General features: G+C 36.1%; 1 protein-coding gene across 18 annotated transcripts in view; it reads right to left on the bottom strand.

Annotated features, from left to right (window-relative positions):
• The window catches only part of elB (zinc finger protein elbow B), a 239,354-nt gene that overhangs the window by 136,417 nt on the left and 80,285 nt on the right, over positions 1–22,652 (bottom strand). The window lies entirely within an intron of this gene.

A 22,652-nucleotide genomic window follows, 5' to 3' on the forward strand; every position in this document is an offset into this window, starting at 1 on the left:
TGCTTGGCCGGGGAATCGAACCCCCGACCATCTGCGTGCAAGGCGGGCGTGCATTCCATTGCACCACGGTGGCACCCTTTTTATATAATAATTTTCAAAAATATTATGTTTTTTTTTTGTTCAATATTTATTTTAAAAATTGTGAGAAATTCAGTTATAGTTTTTTGGGGTTTTCAGACTTAAAACACTATAATTTAGACATTTGTTAACCGATTTTTAAAAATAATAACTAATCCTTCTTACATGGATCCATCTTATTATATAAAAGAGCTTAGTGATAAGTGAGTGAGCGACGGTTGGTGTGTAGGGGTGAGATAAGGTTGAGTTTTTCGAAATTCGATCTGGAAGGGTACGAAAAGTACTAAAAGGTAGTAAATATGGTACCCATTGCAGTAGGCAAACGGGAAGAGCTAGAATTCTGAAATTTGGAATAAGGGTCACTGATGGAGTGTTAGAAAGATAAACCAAATTGTTTTTGGGAATTCAAACTGCAAGTGAACGAAAAGTACTAAAAGTTACTAAATTTTGTATCAATTGTGTATTTTTGACGGATATAGATAGAATCTTAATATTTGGTATGGGAATTAAGGTTGGGAAGTGGTATTGATATAAGGAAATGGTTTTGGAAATTCATACTAACGTGTACGAAAAGTACTAAATATATTACAAGTAGGATTTTGGTGAACGGATAGAGCTGAAAAATTTGGAATTAATATTACTGCTGGAGTATAGGATTCAGATATGGAGATAGTTTTATGGTACTAAATACAGTACAACTTGAATTTGAGTGAACGGATAGAGCTGGAACCCTGAAATTTGGAATTAAGATTGCTATTGTGGTGTAGGATTGAGGTAATTTTGGAAATTCGTACTTATGGGTACGAAAAGTACTTAATGGTACTAAATTTGGCGCAATTTGGATATGGGTTGAAAGATAGAGCTCGAATCGTGAAATTTGGTATTAAGATTAGTGTGGGCGTGTTGGATTAAGGATTTCTGGTAGACTGCAGGATTGAGGTAGTAGCAGGATTGAAGTACTAAACGGTACTAAATTTGTTACAATTTGAATTTGAGTGAACGGATAGAGCTGGAACCCTGAAATTTGTAATTAAGATTGCTATTGTGGTGTAGGATTGAGGTAGTTATGGAAATTCGTACTTATGGGTAGGAAAAGTACTCAATGGTACGAAAAGAGCTCGAATCCTGAAATTTGGAATTAAGATTACAGTTAGAGTGAAGGATTAAGGAAGTTTTGGAAATTCGTAGTTATGGATACGCAGAGTACTAAATGGTACTGAGTTTGGTATTGGATGAACTCATACATTTGAAATCCTGAGATTTGGAATTAAGATTACTGTTATTATTTTATATTATTGCCAGTGTAAGTTGAGATATGTGGTTGTCGAAATACATACCATAGGTATACGAAAATTACTAAATGGTACACACTTTGCTGCTGAGTGAAGAGACAGAGCTGGGGCTCAATTCTATTTTTATGAAAATGTGAAATGAAAAATTTTATAAAGGAAACAAGTAAGAGAGAGAGAGAGCTGTAGTGGGACGGGGCCGATCATGTGATACCCTACACCACTATCCCTGGGTACTCGTTTTCCGCGGAATTTATTTTATATGATTGATACATATCTTAGCCGTCCGGCCATACAAACATGATACATACATATATTGGTTTTAATTCAAAGGTAAAAATCGATGTCGGATTTTTAGGCGACACCCCTATAATATTATTAGTTTTGTTGGATTTTAAGATTATCAAGGTTTGAGAACAATTGGAATATGTTAACACGTGCCACTGGGGTCTCAAAATTTCCATAGTAATTTGTATGGGGCCAAAGGTGAATTGTCACGAAATTGCTTCAATGTCCGTAATTATATCATAGGACCCAAATTACCTAAAAGTAATCAAATATACTATTGGAGCAGTATCAAAATCTTTGTAGGGTTCGTTTCCTAGCCACAGCAATGAAAAATTTCTCATCGATTGGACAAGAAATGTGGCCTTTAGAGCAATTTCGTGTAAATTCACCTTTGGAATTACTATGGAAACTTTGAGACTTCAGTGACACGTGTTACAATCTTCCATTTGTGATCATACTTTGGCTACCTAAAAATCCAACAAAACTAATCATTTTAGGGATGTGTAGTCTAAAAAAATTCGACATCGATTTCTTAAAACCATCCTAATGATATAGCGCCCTTACTGGAAACGTTAGATGATAATTTTTTTTATTTTATAATGGATGGACGGATTGCATCTTAAAAAATAAAATTCGTATTAAGAAAAAATATCAAAAGACCTTTATAATAGTTTTCGGCGAATTTTACGGAACCAACCAATATTTCGAGGTATTATATTACTTTTGCCCAAAGCGGCACAAAAACTTCAAATCCCCGTGCATCATTGTAATTTACCTCAATTTAAAAACTGGGAATTTCTCTTTCATGATTTTGTAACAAGCAAGGTAAATGTATTTCCTTACAAATAAGCCAAAACAATAAAGGTCCGTTATCTAACCGCTACATTGATGTAATTTGCGCCAAGGGTGTGGTCAAAGATTGGTTTTCAAGTTTGGTATTCTTAATTTGACGGAATATGTCCCCCAGAAATGAAATGAAATTAAATTAGGATATTTTTCCCACAAAAGTTATGGTCAATTTCACCCGCAAAATACTATATGATCATTACCCAAATTTAATTGGCAACTTCCTTGACTAAAACTCTTACCTTGTGCAAAATTTTGTCAGTTTTGAGCTATAACTGCAACCCCTATCGTGATTATGGTTACACTATACACAATTTATACTGTGGAATTCCTCAATATACTAGGCAATAATTCTGTTATGTGGCCACGTACATCAGCATAATTGACACCAATGGAAAGGTTAAAAATTCGTCTTTCGAATTTGACTTACGGGGGCGCAATGTATCTTCCAAGAATAAAGATATAAGATGTATATTAAAAATTTTACCAATTTTCACACACAAGTTTTGGTTTATTATTATTATCTGATCTTCATTTGATATAGCAAGCGTCTTCCTTATTGTAAATCCAAACTTTGTTTAAAATTTCGCGCAGATGGGATTATTATTGTGGCCTACAGAGCCGCTACAAAATCGGATAAAAATTTTGTTTTTGGTCCATTTCATCCCCTAAATATTTCAGGATCATCACTAAAAAGTAAAGGGGTCTACTCTGGTCTGATATCGACCTCCATACAAAATTGCGTGAAGATTGGTCCATAATTGCGGCCTGTAGCGTGTGTACAATTTTTAATGGGCGGACGGACGGACACACATCTCAAAACCGCTATATATCGTCGAGATATGAATTTTGGTATACCACATGCGAGGTCTGCGACGAATATTTCGCGGTGTTACATGAAATTTCGGAAAAAACAAACTTATAATACCCTTTCCACATTGTGTGTAGGGTATTTTTTATGTTGCCCGGCCGGGGAATCAGACGAACGCACAACCTTCAGCGTGCAAGTCGTGAGTGTATGCCATTGCACCACGATGGCATCCAAAATCAGGAACTATTGGCTTCTCACAGCAACAGAAATTATAATGTTGTAGCAATGAACACAACGACTTACCACTTTTAAAAAATCATCGCGATCAGAGAAACATTGAATTTATCTTGAAACTGGAACTGTTTGAAAGTCATTCTCTTGGATAGTTATCCTGCCAACCAGCCACTTGCTCTAAGAAGAATTTTCATCTTTTTAATGGAGGTACCCGATATAAACCTTTTTGGATATTGATGTACGATTGTAGGGAAATTTTAAAATGTGTAGTATCTCGAACCCCCTCAATTCTAAAGTTATTTATGCTCATTAGTCATTTTAGTTGGTGCCGGTTTTGTTTTTAGAAGTTTTCAGCTTTTTGTCAGGAATTTTGCACTTGCCTCGAAAACAAAATTGTACCTTGTAATAGTGGCCGTGAAGACAACCCTCTGCAAAACAATGTGGTTACTATCTTCAAATTTAACCAAAATTAATAGCTTTGGGGTGGATGTACTTGATCTGAGCTTGTTCTACGACGGCCAAATTTTGGACCGAATCGGCCAGACAGGTGGACGAAAATTACACTGACCAAGGCAAATTTACAAGTAAGACAACAGTAGGCGAGGCATTAGGAGCATTTGTCGAAAAATATATTTTTAAAAAATCTACAACATTCTCTGGCCAGATGGAGAACATTGGCGTCGTATGAACCTTGTACTGTATAAAATCCTTATACAAATAATCTATGGCCACGTAGAGCCACCCCGTTGAATTTCACAGGGGATCAGGCTACGAAAAGCTTGCTTGGAGCCCAATGGACTAAATTTTGCCAGAAAAATTTACAAACAAGTTCTGGAAATTTGTTTTTTCAAAATTGTCTGGCTTAATCCCATTGTTGTTGTTTTAATATTTTAAAACAACTAGTTTATTAGTGGAAAAGATTTGGCATTGTTCGCCAAGGGGTAAGGCAGGGAATACTATAGTTTCGATTTCGCCACAGAATCTCATCAGTTCCCTTGTTTTTTGTTTGTGGATATTCTCCACCGAAGTTATTTTTCAATACCTTCTTCAACAAAAAACTTGTTATACCCAAACATCAATCGTCAGCTCGAAGTATAAAGGTAAGCAAAGAAAAAAGTTCAATGAGAACTTTTTCCTTGGCAAGCTCACACAACTCCGACGAAAGTGTCTGCGAAAACAATTCAAACCTTTTCCACTAGTATGTGTCGTCAAATTTCGACGAATGCACACACCAAAATTTGGTTGGTATGCTTTACAGCAAAAACAACACACGTCGTGCCAGTGTCTTCAATTAGAAACATTAGAATCGAAACTATTGTATTCCCTGCCTTACCCCTTGGCCTACAATGCCAAATCTTTTCCACTAATAAACTAGTTGTTTTAAAATATGAAAACAACAACAATGAGATTGAGCCAGACTATTTTGAAAAAACAAAATTGCAAACGCTATCCCAAAAAAACAAAACGCCACAATGTTTCTAAAACGTTTTGAAATATGACCATTTGGTGGCACTCCCCCTCCGCTACGACGATGTGATATGTCAGCAAGGTTTTTTGTCTGAGGACCTTGTTCTCTGCTTGTTACAGATAGATGTGGCATACTTTAACGACACAAACATGCTTTCGATGTGACCCTGAAGATCTTGGGGTAATACATTTTCGGAATTATTGTACCGTTCATCTCCATATTTATGAACATTGTTGTCTGGCCAGTCCTTTAGCTAAACAGTGAGGCTTTTTATTTAGTGGTAATATGATTTAACATTAACTTACTTACTTACTTAGCTGGTCCATTACAGAACATTTGTTCTATAGGCCGAACTAAGAAGAGATCTCCATTCCTCTCTATTTGTTGCTTTGCACTCTGGAATACCGCGCCTTTTCATCTCATCATCCACTTGTTTGCGCCATCTATTCCTTGGCCTGCCAATTCTGCGTGCACCGCCATGTGGCATGTATACATACGCCTTTTTAGCGGGTTCATCATCGCTCATTCTTATGATATGGCCTAGCCAACGCAATCGCTGCATCTCGATACGTTTAACTATATTGATGTCGTTGTATAGCAGATACAGCTCGTGGTTCATGCGACGTCGATATTCACCGTCAACGCAGATTGGTCCGTAGATCTTTCGAAGAATTTTTCTCTCAAACACACCAAGCACTGCCATGTCTGCTTGCGCAAGTACGGGTAGTATCAGTGTTTTGTAGAGCGTTATTTTTGTTTGACGAGATGTGGCTTTGTTTTTAAACTGCTTACTTAAACCAAAGTACCATCTGTTGGCCAATACAATTCTTCTTTTTATTTCACAACTGATGTCGTTTGTTGTGTTTACGGAGGTGCCGAGGTAGACGAAGTCTTTTACAACCTCAATATTATAGGAACCAACATCCACAGTCGGTCCGAGCTCAATGGATGCATTGCGCGTCGACACCATCAACTTGGTCTTCTCACCGTTTACCGCCAGACCCACTTTAGCAGATTCTCCTTCGATCTTTATAAAGGTATCAGTTACTTCTTTTACTGATCGGCCCATGATGTCTATATCATCAGCATAAGCAAGTAACATGTGACTATTGGTGTAGATTGTGCCACTTCTTTTGACGTTTGCCTCTCGTATAACCTTTTCTAGCAGGATGTTGAAGAGGTCACACGAAAGACTGTCTCCTTGTCTGAAACCTCTTTTGGTACCAAACTCTTCGGAGAGGTTTTTTTCTATTTTAACTGAGGACCTCGTGTCAGTTAAAGTCATTTTACAAAGCCGGATGAGCTTTGCGGGAATACCAAATTCAGACATGGCTTGGAATACCTTTGAACGCAGCGGGCTGTCGAAGGCTGCTTTATAATCGACAAAAAGGTGGCAGGTGTCTATCTGCATTTCTTGGGTCTTCTCCAGGATTTGCCGCAGGGTAAATATCTGGTCAATGGTGGACTTGCCTTTCCATATCCTGAGTACACTATCTGTATCAGTTACCAAATTACCTTGCTAGTCTCTACAGAAGGATGTGCCTGTACCAAAGCCATCTGTTTAATGTTTGACTCTTTGGTAGAATTTTCGGACTTCATTCTGGCTCCTGTACGTCCCGATTTTTTCACACTCCCGCTTTTTCATTTCTCTCTTTTTCTTGCGGAAAAGACGTTTCACTTCTCTCCTTTTCTCCCGATATCTCTCTCGTGCGCTACGCGTTGCTACTGATTTTAAAGTAGCTCTGTATGCCGCAGTTTTCTCTTCGGAAGCAGCACGACGCTCCTGGGCATACCATGAATTCCTTTATAGAGGTATCTGGTATCCAAGTACTGATTTTGCGGCTGTTTGCATGGAGTGGACAATATTTTGCCATTGTGTTGTTATGTTATCGGGACAAGGAGTGCTCTCATTAAGCAATTGGGCTAGTTGAGTGGAATATGCTGTGCTTATCTGTTGTGTTTGCAGCCTATCGATGTCCAACTTCCGCGTTGTGTCTTTTCGTGCTTTATTTGCGACGTTTAGATGGATACGTACCTTTGCTGCAACAAGTTAGTGGTCCGAATCAATGTTGCGCCAACACGGTCGATGAATGTCTTCCATCTATCACAACATGATCAATTTGATTTCTTGTTCTATGATCTGTGGACAGCCAGGTGCCCTTATGAATATCGAGATGATTAAATCTGGTACTGCTAACTACCATGTTTTTTGCAGCTGTAAAGTCTATCAGCCTCATACCAATGTCAGATGTTTCACTGTGGAGACTGAAATTCCCGACTGTTGGACCAAAGATATTCTCCTTTCCAATTTTGGCATTAAAATCGCCTAGAATAATTTTAATGTCATGGGCAGGGCAACGATCATATGTTTGTTCCAAGCGCTCGTAAAATATATCTTTGGTCTGTTCGTCCTTTTCTTCAGTGGGAGCATGAGCGCAAATAAAGCTGATGTTGAAGAATTTTGCCTTTATTCGAATTGCAGCAAGTCTTCCATTCACTGGGGTGAAGCTGGATACCAGATGTTTTTATTTCCGATTAACTACAAATCCGCAACCTAACTCATGCTTTGCGTCATGACAGCTATAGTACAGTGCGTCACCTTTAGGTGTTGTTGTGACGCCTTTCCCAATCCATCGTATTTCCTGTATGGCAGTAATATCGGCCTTGTACTTTTCAAGTACGACCCTCATGATTTTGGACGACCCTCATGATTTTCGTCACATGCGAATGTCGGCCACGATTGAATTCATTAAACCAGTTGTTCATAGTGCTATAGGATGGTTCTTTATCGACACACAACGATTTAATTTGATCGATGCACTCTTGCCGTGATTCTCCATGTCGAAAGTTGTGAAAAATTATCGAACAAAAAAGTTCGCAAGTAAATTACATTTTTTAAGTGTTTTTTCAGCAACACAACAAATGTTCATATGTCAAACAGTCCTGAGTTCCAATAATCGGGTGTGCGTTCCTCCTGCAAAATAGTGCTATATATTCCATCTTTTAACAGGCCGTCGTCGCTGATCTTAAGGAGCTCCGCTAGATTCCTGGTGGTTTTTTATTTTTCAGTCGGTAAAATGCAGCCTTTATCTCATTCGTAGCAATGGTTTACAACTTTTCAGGGATTGTGCCATTGTTTTTTTTTCATGACTGCTACTGAAGTTCAATTTGTTCTCGGTATCTGTTACCTGTTCTACAGTTACCACTTTTATGTTTTACCCTATGTGGCAATTTTTGACTTCATTCTGACTACTAAATTTACCGCATAACTTAGAGCTTTTGAGCTACGATGCGCGTACCTGTTTAGTGAAGTTTTTTGCACTTTCGAGGGTGTGGTACTGGAAGTTGCGGACCATAGTGCCCATCTTCGAACTTAAACTATCGATATGTGAGTAAGACTATGTCGGTTACGACAGCTATAATAAATATGCTGCTCATCTAATGGTGGCGTGTATTAAATGTCACAAACTATGTTAGTTCTCAAAGTTGTTGACAACACAAATTTAAATGTCGTCTAAAAAGAAAAGCAGAAGCAGAGCATGAAAGATGGAAAAGCTCAATGCTATATTTTAACAGTTTATGTTTACTACCACTTCACTTTTTGCACTCTTCATAAAATATTATGGTGAAAAGCAAAAAAAAAAAACTATTCTAAGGAAAAATAACTTCTACTTCCGTTGTGTTCTTTTTCCAATTTATTTTCTCGATTTTTTTTTTGCAAATCATGACAGTGACATTTTAAACTGCATAACGATAAAAATTACACTGGTGTCAGGGTATGGCAATGTTTGGTGTTGATGTAAATGATTGCAGATATCAAGCGCGCACACAGTTGTTTATGGGGGTAGCAAGAATGAAAAGAGTAAAAAAGAGCAATCAGTCGTCAAACTCAGAATTGCATGCAGGTGAAATGACACATGACATGATAACAGACAGCCAAGTAAATAGTATTTTGCTATTTTTTTTTCTGTGCGGATTTTTTTTTCAAATTTGTTGATGGTGAAAGTTGACCTTTTCTGTTGTACATAAATGATGGTCCTTGGAGAGAAATTGAGAATCACTTATACATGTGTGTATGTTTGTGGGTAAACAGTGTATTTGTGTAGAATTATGTGTATGGATGCCACAGTGCTGCATTATTTAGCATTCCCGGCTGGCATGATAAAAAATAAGATAAATTCTCTGGCAATAAAATATCAAAAATTTTTATTAGTTGTAAAAACCTCTCAGCCGTGAAAAACTTCTCTACAAATGGCGACAAAAAGAAGCCCCTAAATCTGCACACGTTAAAATAAAAGAAGTCCCCTTGCTCCTTCAGAAATATTTGTTTGTTTTATTATGGTGATAGCTCCGAAATTAAAACAAGTAATTAGGAGAACTTTAGAACCAAAATTTCTACAATGCCAACCCACAATGATTTCCCAATAAATAAAAATTCATAAATTATCCTCCACATAATTAAGACAAAATAAAAACAAATTATAATTGGTGACAGTATCAGTTTGTAAACACAACACAGCAAAAATTATGAGCAAATTAAAAACATTTCAAAGAAAAGCAAGCAAATAAACAAAAGTATGTCATAAATTATCACATTCCCCCTACAGCACCCCGCCCATTCTATAAAACCAAGAATTTGCAGCAAAATATTGACACACATTTATTTGCTTGGCCATTATAAAAAAGATTTCAATCGGATCGGATACACTCAACACTTTAACATTAACATTGAATCTAGCCTTAGTTGTTGTTGTTGTTCTTGTTAATATTATTATTTCTGTTTCTTGTCATTATTTCAAAATTTCAATATTTCTGTTCAAAGCAAAAAAGCAACGACGAAGCGAAACGAAAGGGGAAAACATTAACAACCATACAACTAGCCAGCCAACTAATAGAACCGGGTGGGGGCAAATAAAAATATTTATAATTTAAGTGTGCTATAAAATGCAATAACAATACCATAAATTTAACGATCAATTTCATTAATAAGTGGTCATAAATTAAAACGCGCCCAAGTTGAACAAGCTAAACAGCTAAGCAACAAAAAAGCTAACTCAGCGCTCTCCATTCCCCTTCTCCATTTGGCTTGGTAAAAACTATTTCATTTGAAAATTACCAAAGTCACCAGATCACCACCACGACCACCACAATTAACACAACACTGGGCAGCAGCTATGGGGCATAGCGACACTGTGAAATCCCCACCCAACAGCCATTGAGTGGGGTTGCAGACTGTGTGCCTATTTTCAACCACCCACAGTGTTTGATCAACGACGTCATTAAATTAATTTTAACAAATGTTTTCAATGAAACAGAAAAGTCAATAAAACAAGAGCAAATGTTAAAAACATTAGTTTGACATGGGAAATTTGATAATTATTAGGAAAATATTTGCAAATGTGAAAAATTAAAGAAAAAGTTTGGGGATATGACAAAAAATATTATTTGTTAATGGTAATGCAAATTATCATTAAAATACCAAATGGTTTAAACAAATTACAAAAACCTTAACAAATCACTCTTCTGGTCTAAAATTTGGAATAAAAATACCAACGTTTCTGGTATAAAATTTGGTATAGAAATGTCCACGTTTCTGGGATAAAATACCCACGCTTCTGAGATACATTTTAAAATATATATAGCCGACCTCGGCATCGGACCACAAGATATACATTCTCTCCATTTATATAGCCGCTGTTAATATCATTCAAAATATTCATTCTATCAAGTAAAAGCCCCACTGCGAAGTGAAGGTATAGAGCAAAAGCCCTCTCTTTCTTCCTCCGCAACAAAGGTGGATTTATATTATCTTAAATATATGAGATCTACTTTTTATTACCGAGTTATAGCAGCGTGTTTTAAGGGGTTGTTTAACTTGCTTTGGTGTCCGCTTAGTACAAATCTAGTAAATCATTTTTTACACAGTTGCTGTTGACAAATCGAACCGAAACTTTGCACACTTTTCAGATTTGGATGACAATATATGAATATGAAACCAAAACCAATATGGGTCCATTTTTACCTATAGCCCCATATAGCGGTACCACCCGATTAAGTTCAAATCTAGTAACTCATTTTTAACGCTGTTGCAGTTGACCAATCGAACTGAAACTTTGCACATACCTGAAGGTATGGTTCGTCATAGTCCATTTTACGAGTCATTTCTTTTCGATAGATACCTCGCCCACCACTCATTTATGTTGGTCACCGCAAAACGTCGAGCATTTGTGCTACAATGCGCGTACCTATTTAGTGAAATTTTTTACACTCTCGAGAGGGGGGGGGGGGGGGAGTTTGAGGCACCGGAAGGTGTGGACCCATAATGCCCATCTTCTAACTTAAACTAAGGTTGGACAAAATATTCGAAGGTCCATTTTTTCCTATAGCCCCATATAGCGGTACCACCCGATTAAGTTCAAATTTAGTAACTCATTTTTAACGCTGTTGCAGTTGACCGATCGAACTGAAACTTTGCACAGCTTTCATGAATATGGAAACATTTATTCCTGTAGCCACTATATACCGGTACCACCCGTTTTCAGGTATATTAAGGATTTTCGTCTTCATTTTTAGCCCGAAATAGCTGTCATTTGGCATTTGGGATTCCCAATGATACAGTCATTTCCCCAGCAAAAAATTGTGAACATAGGTCCAGGTTTTGGTATAGCCTCCATATAACGGTACAACCGGATTTCAAGTATTTTGAGGATTAAATCTCCATTTTTAGCTCAAATTGGCTGCAACTTGGCATTTGGAGTTACTAGTGGTACAGAAACTTCTCCACCAAAAATTGTGAACACAGGTCTAGGTTCTGGTATAGCACCCATATAGCGGTACCACCCGATTTCAGGTATTTTGAGTATTTAATCTTAATTTTTAGCCCGAATTGGCTGTTACTTGCCAATGGGACACCCAATGGTACTGAAACTTCTCCACGAAAAATTGTGCACATAGGTCCAGGTTTTTTGTATAGGATTTTATCCTTATTTTTACGCTTGGCTGTAACTTGGCATTTGGAGCTCCCAATGGCACAGAAACTTCTCCACCAAAAATTGTGGACATGGGTCCAGGTTTTGGTATAGCTCCCATATAGCGGTGCCACCCGATTTCAAGTGTTTTAAGGATTTTATCTTCATTTTTTTGCCGATTTGGCTGTATCTTGGCATTTTGAGTTCCCAATGGTACAGAAAATTCGCCCCCAAATATTGTGGATATAGGTCCAGGTTCTGGTAGAGCCCCTATAAACAGTACCACCCGATTTCAGGCATTTTAAAGTTTGTATCTACATTTGCGGCCAAAATTGGCTGTAATTTGTAGTGGGGTTCTCAGTGGTCAAACAAATTTATTTACTAAAAAGTTGAAAATAAAAAATGATTTAAAAACAAGTAAAAACCCTCAGCCAATGTGAAGCGAAACTTTTACCTCCGGACAGATCGAATGTATTTAAGGTCTCTTCAGAATTGTGTGGCCCTTTTTGGACATTTGAACTTGCCGACAACAATGTGGAATAGGAATTACCTGCACTAAGACACAAATGTTGAACTTTAGTAGGGCAGGTACCCTTAGGGAGGACCGATATGGGTCATTTTAGAAGTTAAACTAAATTTTGATAAAATATTAGGAGATCCAAAGTTTGGACTAAATTGGTTGCCCCATTCAAGTGATATCGTCCTAGAATTTTAGTGACATTATTTAAATATTGGGGGGAAGTACCGAAATTTGTGGACCGGTTTTGCCCATGTAACTAAGTTTGGTTATAATATGACGAAGACCAAATGTTGGCCAGATCGGTTGATCCGTTCGAGAGTTATCTTGAGCTCCAACCACTACACACGGTGTCATAGGGGTTTTTTACTCCTTTCGGGCTGTTTTCCCAAGAAATATGGACTTGCTCCTGGAAAAACTTTTACCGTCGTAATGGAGGCAGCGAATGCAAATAGCTTCAACAAAAATCAAAGTGATTCGAGAGAAGGTCTTAAAGTGAACTTATCCGAAATTTTGTGTGAGAGGTACCAGAAGGAGTAGACAAATATAGTCCATATTAAAACCTGATATATATCTGGTAGATATATTGGGATGTGCAAAGTATGGATTACATCAGTCACTCCCTTCAAGAGTAATAGTGCGCAAAATTTTTCCGAACATTTTTGATGTTTTGTGGGGGAGGTACCTGAAGGAGTGGAACGATATAGCCCATCTTCGAGTTTAAACTATGTTTTGATAAAATATTACGAAGGCCAAATTTTGGACCGAATCGACAGATCCGTTCGTGAGTTATCTTATGCTCCAATCACTACACAAGGTGTTATAGGGGCTTTTTGCACCTTTCCGGTCATTTTCTCAAGAAGTGTGGACTTGCCCATGATAAAACTTTACCGTCGTATGGGGGGAAGTGAATACAAGCTGCTGCAACAAAAATCAAAGCGATTCGAGAGCAGGTCCTAAACTGAACTTATCCGAAATTTTGTGTGGGAGGTACCCGAAGGAGTGGGCCGATTGAGTCCATATTGGAACCTCATCTATGTCTGGTAGAAATTTCACGATGTGCAAAGTATGTACCAAATCGGTTACTCCCTTCAAGAGTTATCGTGCCCACAAATTTTTCGAACATTTTGGAACTTTTGTGGGGGAGGTACCGGAAGGAGTGGACCGATATAGCTCATCTTCGAACTTAAACTAAGTTTGGAAAAAATATTACGAAAGCCAAAATTTGAACCGAATCAGTTCATCCGTTCAAGAGTTATCGTGCGCACCAGCCAGACAGACAGACAGACGGACGGACATTGCTAAATCAACTCCAAATTGTCTGAAACACATTTCGTCCAAACATACTTGGGGTCTAAAACCATTATTTCGATGAGGCACATTTTGCCCGTATGAAAGTGTATATACCCTTTGTAGCCTAAAGGCTGAGGGTATAAAAATTAAGTTTCAGTGTTTTATTTATAAATGCACCTAAAACGAGAAAATAATTTGTCGCTTAGCCTCAATAAGTATATTCTTTCTCGTGATGGAACCTCTCAAATAAAGCGCTTGTATTTAAATTAAAAATGGTGGCAAAATTAAACGTAAACGTTTTATTTGAGAGATTCCATGAGAAAGAATATACTTATTGAGGCTAAGCGACAAATTATTTCATCGTTTTAAGTGCATTTATAAATAAAATACTGAAACTTAATTTTTTTAAATTATTTTTTATTGACTCAGTTTAAAGTACAGTTAGAATAGAATATGTTGTATAAAATTCGAGTCGATCGGACAAAAATTAGCTTTAGCGTAGAGGATAGAGAAAATTCAATGTGATTTGTATGTAACATCGAATTTTTAAACGCGGATTTCTCGAAATGGCATTTTTGAATGCGGTGCCCACTGTAGATCAAAAACGGGATTATTATTCATATAAAAAGCTTGTACTTAAGCAAGAGACTTAAACATTTTTTTGACAGATTAATGGCGTAAAAACTGCACATTTTTTGTTAAAACCTTAATTCTGACTTCTACAGATCACAATTTTTAAAAAATGTTTTAAAAATGAATATTTTTTAATTCCGTTTCGCTTAAGTACAAGATTTTTAAGTTCTTAATGATCCCACAAAAACATATGCTGATTGGTTTATTCCTTTTCGAGCTACAGTGGGCACCGCAAACTGCTTTAGCAAAAACAGTGTTGCGTAAAAAAACTGAGGAGTATTTTAGCCACCGTTGAAAATGTGGTGTTGTCTGGTCTGAGACAGGTGTGTATTAGGGTTTTGACTTGTTGCCTAGTTTTTCTCAAAAATGATTTCCTGTAGCAGGAATGAATGAACTTTTGCCTTTTAATGACTGAAATATCGTTAATTTCATTAAAGTTTAAAAAAAAATCCCGCACAAACTACGTTGAAATGATTTTTTTTGAAAGGATGCTTTAATATCGAATCACATCACAATTAAGATTTGATTTAATCTTAGATAAAAAGGATCTGCCGATTCGGTCCGTAATATTTTGTCCGACCTTAGTTTAAGTTCGATGATGGACGCTATTGGTGCGCACCTTCCGGTAAAAAATTGTCAAACCGTTGGATCTCGTAATATTTTGTCCAAATATATTTTAACTTCGAAAATGGTCCATGTCGGTCTTCTCCTCAGGGTACCTTCCCCACATAGATTCCAAAATTTTTTGAGCGCAGTTTAGGATCTGTTCGAAGATCCTTTGGAAAATTATAGCGATGCTACTCTTTGTGGTCCTGTTTACAGGTATATTATGCTTTTCGTGGGCAAGTCTATTCTTCCTGACATGGTGGTCCAAAACCTCCGATATATTCCTTCAGGTACCTCCTCCGCAATATTTTTGAGCTTTAATCCAAATTTATATATTTGACGCCAAGTTCGTACCTTCAAAAAGGGCCATAAATTCTTAAAATCCCTAATACATAGTTATTGGGGAAAAAGATTGGGATGGCATATACGGTATTCGATTTAATTTTGTCAATAGGCTCAGGGTATATTTCTGTCGGCAAGGCCGAATAATACTTTTTCACTTGTCAGTTAACCTAGACTAGCTGCGTCCATAAAGAATCGGAAAACAGGTGAGTTGCTTTAGATGGGCAGTTAATATGACGTTGATGTGGGCTGCTCTCTAATACGGCATTCACACTATACACTTGATCTGGATATGCAACTGCATCCGTGTGATTGCTGTCCAAGTCTGCCTGATGAGCTCGTTGATCCAGATGGTCCCGTAGATTGAGCGGCGGATATTTTCATATTCTTTAAACGGAAGAACTGTGTTGAGACAGCTATAATGTTAAACTGTTCCAGAGATGTGACCTCGCATATTCGAAGTGATCTGGAAAAATGATCGAAACTTTCGTCTTCTATGGACAACAACAAAAACGAATTGGTGCAGAAGAAGCTCTGCATTTTTTGGACAACATTTGCAGCACAGTGTTCTCTAAAAATCGGTAAAAAATATTCTTGAAAAATCCAAAGGTTATCAATTATTTGAGACACAGAGACTTCAACACCAATGAATGTTTTTTTTCCTACAAATACCACTCATATCTGCATTTAACTTGAAGTCTTAACGATAACAACAACAACAGCACAACAATGCGATTTTTGCGAAACGATAATAAATACAATTAGATATCAATATATTTTTTCAATGCTTTCATAATCATAAATTTACACCTTTAAGTCGTGACTTATCCATTCATTCATTTATATCGACGTTCAGGCATTTCATTCACACCAATACGCCTTCATTCACGCTTCCATATCGACAACAAGTCATAGCGAGTGAAAAAAAAATCAAAATTGAGGAGCGTTCACATTAGTTTAGCAAACACACTGATATAAAAATACAAACCTCTACAGTTTTTTCGTATACGTCACGCCCCAACTCAAACCTCAACAAGACCAACAACAACAAAATCGTCAATAACAACAATGTTACAACTAAAGTCAATACTTACAATTATGAAACTTAAGCCAAATTTATGGTTAATCTTTCATTTGTATAACGAAACGATTAGCATCAAACTAGTGAATGGACGGGAGGGCAGGCGGTTGAATATAAACGAACAATAAACATCTGTGTTGCCTGATTTCGGCTTAAGTTATGTTGCGGGCAATTTGCAATACCCCACCTCCTACTGCGATTTTTGACAGCTATGAGTTTCTAGATTTAATGATATTTTATGAGTTTTTTTTTTGCTTTGGAGCACCCTACACCAAGAGATGAGGCAACACGGGCAAACAAGTTTTCTAGATACATGTTGCCCTCAAAAATATTCGTGAAAAATCCATGTTTAATAGACACATGTTGACTTAAAAAATATTCTTTAAAAATCCAAGTTTTCTAGACTCATGTTGCCTACAAAAATATTCTTGAAAAACCCACGCTTTTAAGCTTATGTTGCTTTCAAAAAATATTATTGATTAATCTTTTAAACTCATGTTGCCACAAGAAATATTCTTTAAAAACCCACGTTTTCTAGACTCATGTTTCCTATAAAATCCACGTTTTCTAGATTTATGTTGCCTATAAAAATATTCTTTAAAAACCCACGTTTTCTAGACTCATGTTTCCTATAAAAATCCACGTTTTCTAGACTCATGTTTCCTATAAAATCCACGTTTTCTAGATTTATGTTGCCTATAAAAATATTCTTTAAAAACCCACGTTTTCTAGACTCATGTTTCCTATAAAATCCACGTTTTCTAGATTTATGTTGCCTATAAAAATATTCTTTAAAAACCCACGTTTTCTAGATTCATGTTGCCTATAAAAATATTCTTTAAAAACCCACGTTTTCTAGACTCATGTTTCCTATAAAATCCACGTTTTCTAGATTCATGTTTCCTATAAAATCCACGTTTTCTAGATTCATGTTGCCTATAAAAATATTCTTTGAAAATCCACGCTTTCTAGATTCATGTTGCCTATAAAAATATTCTTTAAAAATCCACGTTTTCTAGATTCATGTTGCCTATAAAAATATTCTTCAAAAATCCACGTTTTCTAGATTCATGTTGCCTACAAAAAATTCTTTAAAAAATTCACGTTTCCTAGATTCATGTTGCCTACAAAAAAATTCTTTAAAAAACACATTTCCTAGATTCATGTTGCCTACAAAAAATTCTTTAAAAAATTCACGTTTCTAGATTCATGTTGCCTACAAAAAATTCTTTAAAAAAAACACGTTTCCTAGATTCATGTTGACTACAAAAAATTCTTTAAAAATCCACGTTTCCTAGATTCATGTTGCCTACAAAAAATTCTTTAAAAAATCCAAGTTTCCTAGATTCATGTTGCCTAAAAAATCTTTAAAAAATCCACGTTTCCTAGATTCATGTTGCCAAAAAAACTCTTTAAAAAATCCACGTTTCCTAAATTCTTTAAAAAATCCACGTTTCCTAGATTCATGTTGCCTACAAAAAATTCTTTAAATAATCCACGTTTCCTAGATTCATGTTGCCTACAAAAAATTCTTTAAAAAATCCACGTTTCCTAGATTCATGTTGCCTACAAAAAATTCTTTAAAAAATCCACGTTTCCTAGATTCATGTTGCCTACAAAAAATTCTTTAAAAAATCCACGTTTCCTAGATTCATGTTGCCTACAAAAAATTCTTTAAAAAATCCACGTTTCCTAGATTCATGTTGCCTACAAAAAATTCTTTAAAAAATCCACGTTTCCTAGATTCATGTTGCCTACAAAAAATTCTTTAAAAAATCCACGTTTCCTAGATTCATGTTGCCTACAAAAAATTCTTTAAAAAATCCACGTTTCCTAGATTCATGTTGCCTACAAAAAATTCTTTAAAAAATCCACGTTTCCTAGATTCATGTTGCCTACAAAAAATTCTTTAAAAAATCCACGTTTCCTAGATTCATGTTGCCTACAAAAAATTCTTTAAAAAATCCACGTTTCCTAGATTCATGTTGCCTACAAAAATTTCTTTAAAAAATCCACGTTTCCTAGATTCATGTTGCCTACAAAAAATTCTTTAAAAAAATCCACGTTTCCTAGATTCATGTTGCCTACAAAAAATTCTTTAAAATATCCACGTTTCCTAGATTCATGTTGCCTACAAAAATTTCTTTAAAAAATCCACGTTTCCTAGATTCATGTTGCCTACAAAAAATTCTTTAAAAAATCCACGTTTCCTAGATTCATGTTGCCCACAAAAAATTCTTTAAAATATCCACGTTTCCTAGATTCATGTTGCCTACAAAAAATTCTTTAAAAAATCCACGTTTCCTAGATTAATGTTGCCTACAAAAAATTCTTTAAAAAATCCACGTTTCCTAGATTAATGTTGCCTACAAAAAATTCTTTAAAAGATCGACGTTTCCTAGATTCATGTTGCCTACAAAAAATTCTTTAAAAAATCCACGATTCCTAGATTCATGTTGCCTACAAAAAATTCTTTAAAAAATCCACGTTTCCTAGATTCATGTTGCCTACAAAAAATTCTTTAAAAAATCCACGTTTCCTAGATTCATGTTGCCTACAAAAAATTCTTTAAAAAATTCAACTTTCCTAGATTCATGTTGCCTACAAAAAATTCTTTAAAAAATCCACGTTTCCTAGATTCATGTTGCCTTCGAAAAATTCTTTAAAAAATCCACGTTTCCTAGATTCATGTTGCCTACAAAAATTCTTTTAAAAATCCACGTTTCCTAGATGCATGTTGCCTCCAAAAAAATTCTTTAAAAAATCCACGTTTTCTAGACTCATATTGCCTGCAAAAATATTCTTTAAAAAGACACCTTTTCTTGACTCATGTTGCCTACAAAAATATTCTTGAAAATGCCACGTTTCCTACATTCATGTTGCCTCCAAAAAAATTCTTTAAAAAATCCACGTTTTCTAGACTCATGTTGCCTGCAAAAATATTCTTTAAAAAGACACCTTTTCTTGACTCATGTTGTCTACAAAAATATTCTTTAAAATCCACGTTTTCTAGACTCATGTTGCCTAAAAATATTCTTTAAAAATCCACATTCTCTAGACTCATGTTGCCTAAAGAAATATTCTTTAAAAATCCATGTTTTCTAGACATATGTTGCCTACAAAAATATTCTTTAAAAGTCCACGTTTTCTAGACTCATGTTGCCTCAAAAAATATTCTTTAAAATCCGACTCATTCAAATAAATATTATAGGATGTCCTCACATTCGGCATTGCTGATTTCTTGGCAAATTCTTTTTCCAATTCTCTTCATCGGTCTTGCTAAATATCAATGACACTAAATGTCATAAAGTCTTCGATAATAATTTATTAACAAAACGTTGATATGTTCAATATGTTTGCCCAGTAAGCATCGTTGCACGTACATACACATACGTATGTATGTACATATATGTATCCTCCACAATCCATTGCTGGATGGGTGGAACAAAAAAATAACAATAAATATTGATTAACATTTATTTAATGAATTCCGAACTGATTTAAAGGGAGAAAGAGAGATGAAGCGCGAGGAACAGAAAACAACTCAAATATCACACCATACAAATAATAAAAATAATCGTAAAAACGAATGTTAATCTAAAATTTATGACTTTATTGACTCTTCATTTCACAGATTTAGTTCTGTGGCATACGCTTGACTGGCAAACGTTTGGATATAAATTACAAAAAGTTTCTCTCAATTTGTTAGTTTCAATGGAGCAAAAAAAAAGAACAAGCGATATATAAACGAGAAGGGAAAAAGTATCATTTTCAGTTGAAAATGTTTCTAAGCACGTCCATAAATAATAAAAATGTCTATGATGTGGTTCAATTTAACACGGCCATGACTAAACTGGTGATGATGGTGCACATGATGCCGATGATGACGTTAGATGACCTCTTTCGAGTGCATTAGCATGCCAATTTAACCAAATCAAATGGTATTCTTTTAGATGGACCAAATGTGTTTTCATAGAAGACCAAAAGGTTTTCTTATAGAAGACCAAAATGTTTTTAATATAAATGGTTTCTCTTAGAAGACCAAATGTATTCACAAAGAAACTTAAAAGGTCATCTCACAGAAGACCAAAATCTCTTCTCAGAAGACCAATAGATATTTTCATGGAGGACTAAAAGTTTTTCTTATAGAAGACCAAATCGTCTTCTGTTGGAAAATCAATTAGTACTTTCTTAGGAAAACAGAAGCTCTTCTCTAAGAGGACCAGAAGTTTTTATCACAGAAGACAAAAATATATTCTCCAACAAGTAAGAACGACGTTAAGGACCGGGCAGAACTTTTTGTATTGAAGTAAGTAGGAACCTGTCTAACAGTACAAAACTCCTCCGTTCTATTCCTTGCAACAGCAGAATATGCTAATTGATGATAATTTCGTTAAAAGAGCTCATATCAGGCGTAATCGTCGTTCTTTCCAAACATGGAAAATCATTTCGAATTCAATGTGGACTACCCCATATTTTGCAAGGGATGCTCTGTACCTGTAATGTTATGTACGTTTAGCGAAAACTAAATACCAAACTTTCGTTATTCCCGTTGAATAATGCGGCTAAAGCATTCAAAATAACGAAAATCGGGGGTATATACAGACATTTTCCCAAACTGACAAATTTCTGGTGGAAAGTGCGAAGGCTAAATATCAAATTTCAGCCATTTCGGTGGGATTTTGATGACACAACCTTCAAAATGGAGGACGACGTAGAGCTATATCGACAAATTTGATATGGAAAGTTAAATACCCTCAACGAAGACCTTATACCAAATTTCATCAATTTCGGTGGAATATGGAGGCCACAGCCTTCAAAATACCGAAAATCCGGAGGTACCGTTCTATGGGGGCTATATGAAGGCGTGGACCCATACAAACAAAATTCTGGGGGAAGTTTTCAACATCAAGTTTCAGATATTTCGGCGGGTTACTGAGGCCACCACCTTCTAAATACATACCGAACTACAAGTTTCAAGCGGAAAGTTTAATACCGCCAACGTAGACTAAATATAAAATTTCAGCCATTTCGCCTGGAAACTGCGGTCACAACCTTCTAAATACATACCAAAAATCGGGAGGTACCGTTCTATGGGGGCTATATGAAGGCGTGGACCCATAACTACAAATTTCAGGTGGAAAGTTTAATACCGCCAACGTAGACTAAATCGGGAGGTACCGTTCTATGAGGGCTAAATAGAGTCGTAGACCTATACCGACAAATTTCCGATGGAAAGCTTAGTACGCCCAAAGTAGGCTAAATATTAAATTTCAGTCATTTCGATGGGATATTGAAGCCACAACCTTCAAAATACCGAAAATTGGGAGGTACCGTTCTATGGGGGGCTATATCAAAACGTGGACCGATAAAGCCCATTTTAGCTATCAAACATCCTAGGAGTAATAGAAACTTCTTTACCAAATTTTAAAGCTATATCTTATATTGCGAGGTGTATCTCGATTTTATTATACAGACTGACGGACGTACAGACAAACATGGTTATATAGACTAAGAATTGTATGCTGACCAAAAATATATGGGGATTTCTGAGTGAAATCGGCCATTTTTTCAAAATGATATTTTTGATTTCTTTAATTTTTTGCTGTGGTGATGCTGCTCATCAGCAAAACTTTTCAGTATATTTTCAGATTTTTTTGACTAACGGCTCCAGAGATGTCGCGCTTCCGACAAATATTTAGATGTGTTAAAAAATAACAAGTGATCTTCAGATAATAGCCAAAGTGTTCCTCTCATAGAAAACCAAAAAGTCTTAACATAGAAGCCTAAAAGGTCTCACCACCTTCTTACTGTGAGCCAAATGATCTTATTATGGAAGACCAAAATGAACTGCCCCTAGATCACTAATTTATGTTCCCCTAGACAAACGAATAGTCTTCTCAAAGAAGACCAAATGTTCTCACAAAAAACCAAATAATCTTCTCACAGAAGACCAAATGATATTTTCTCAAAAGACGAAATGGTATATTTACAGATGACCAATTGCTCTTCTCGTCAAAGATGAAAGACCTCCTCTGAGAAAGGATCTTCTCAGAGAAGGTAAAATGGTCCTCGATAGAAGACCAAAGTGTCTTCTCATAGAAGACCAAAGGGTCTTCCCATAGAAAACCAAATGGTCTTCTCATAGAAGACTAAAGGGTCTTCTCATAGAAGACCAAAGGGTCTTCTCATAGAAGA

This window comes from Musca autumnalis, unplaced genomic scaffold (assembly GCF_047663935.1).
Source record: "Musca autumnalis isolate F117 unplaced genomic scaffold, ASM4766393v1 scaffold_2, whole genome shotgun sequence".
NCBI lineage: Eukaryota > Metazoa > Arthropoda > Insecta > Diptera > Muscidae > Musca > Musca autumnalis.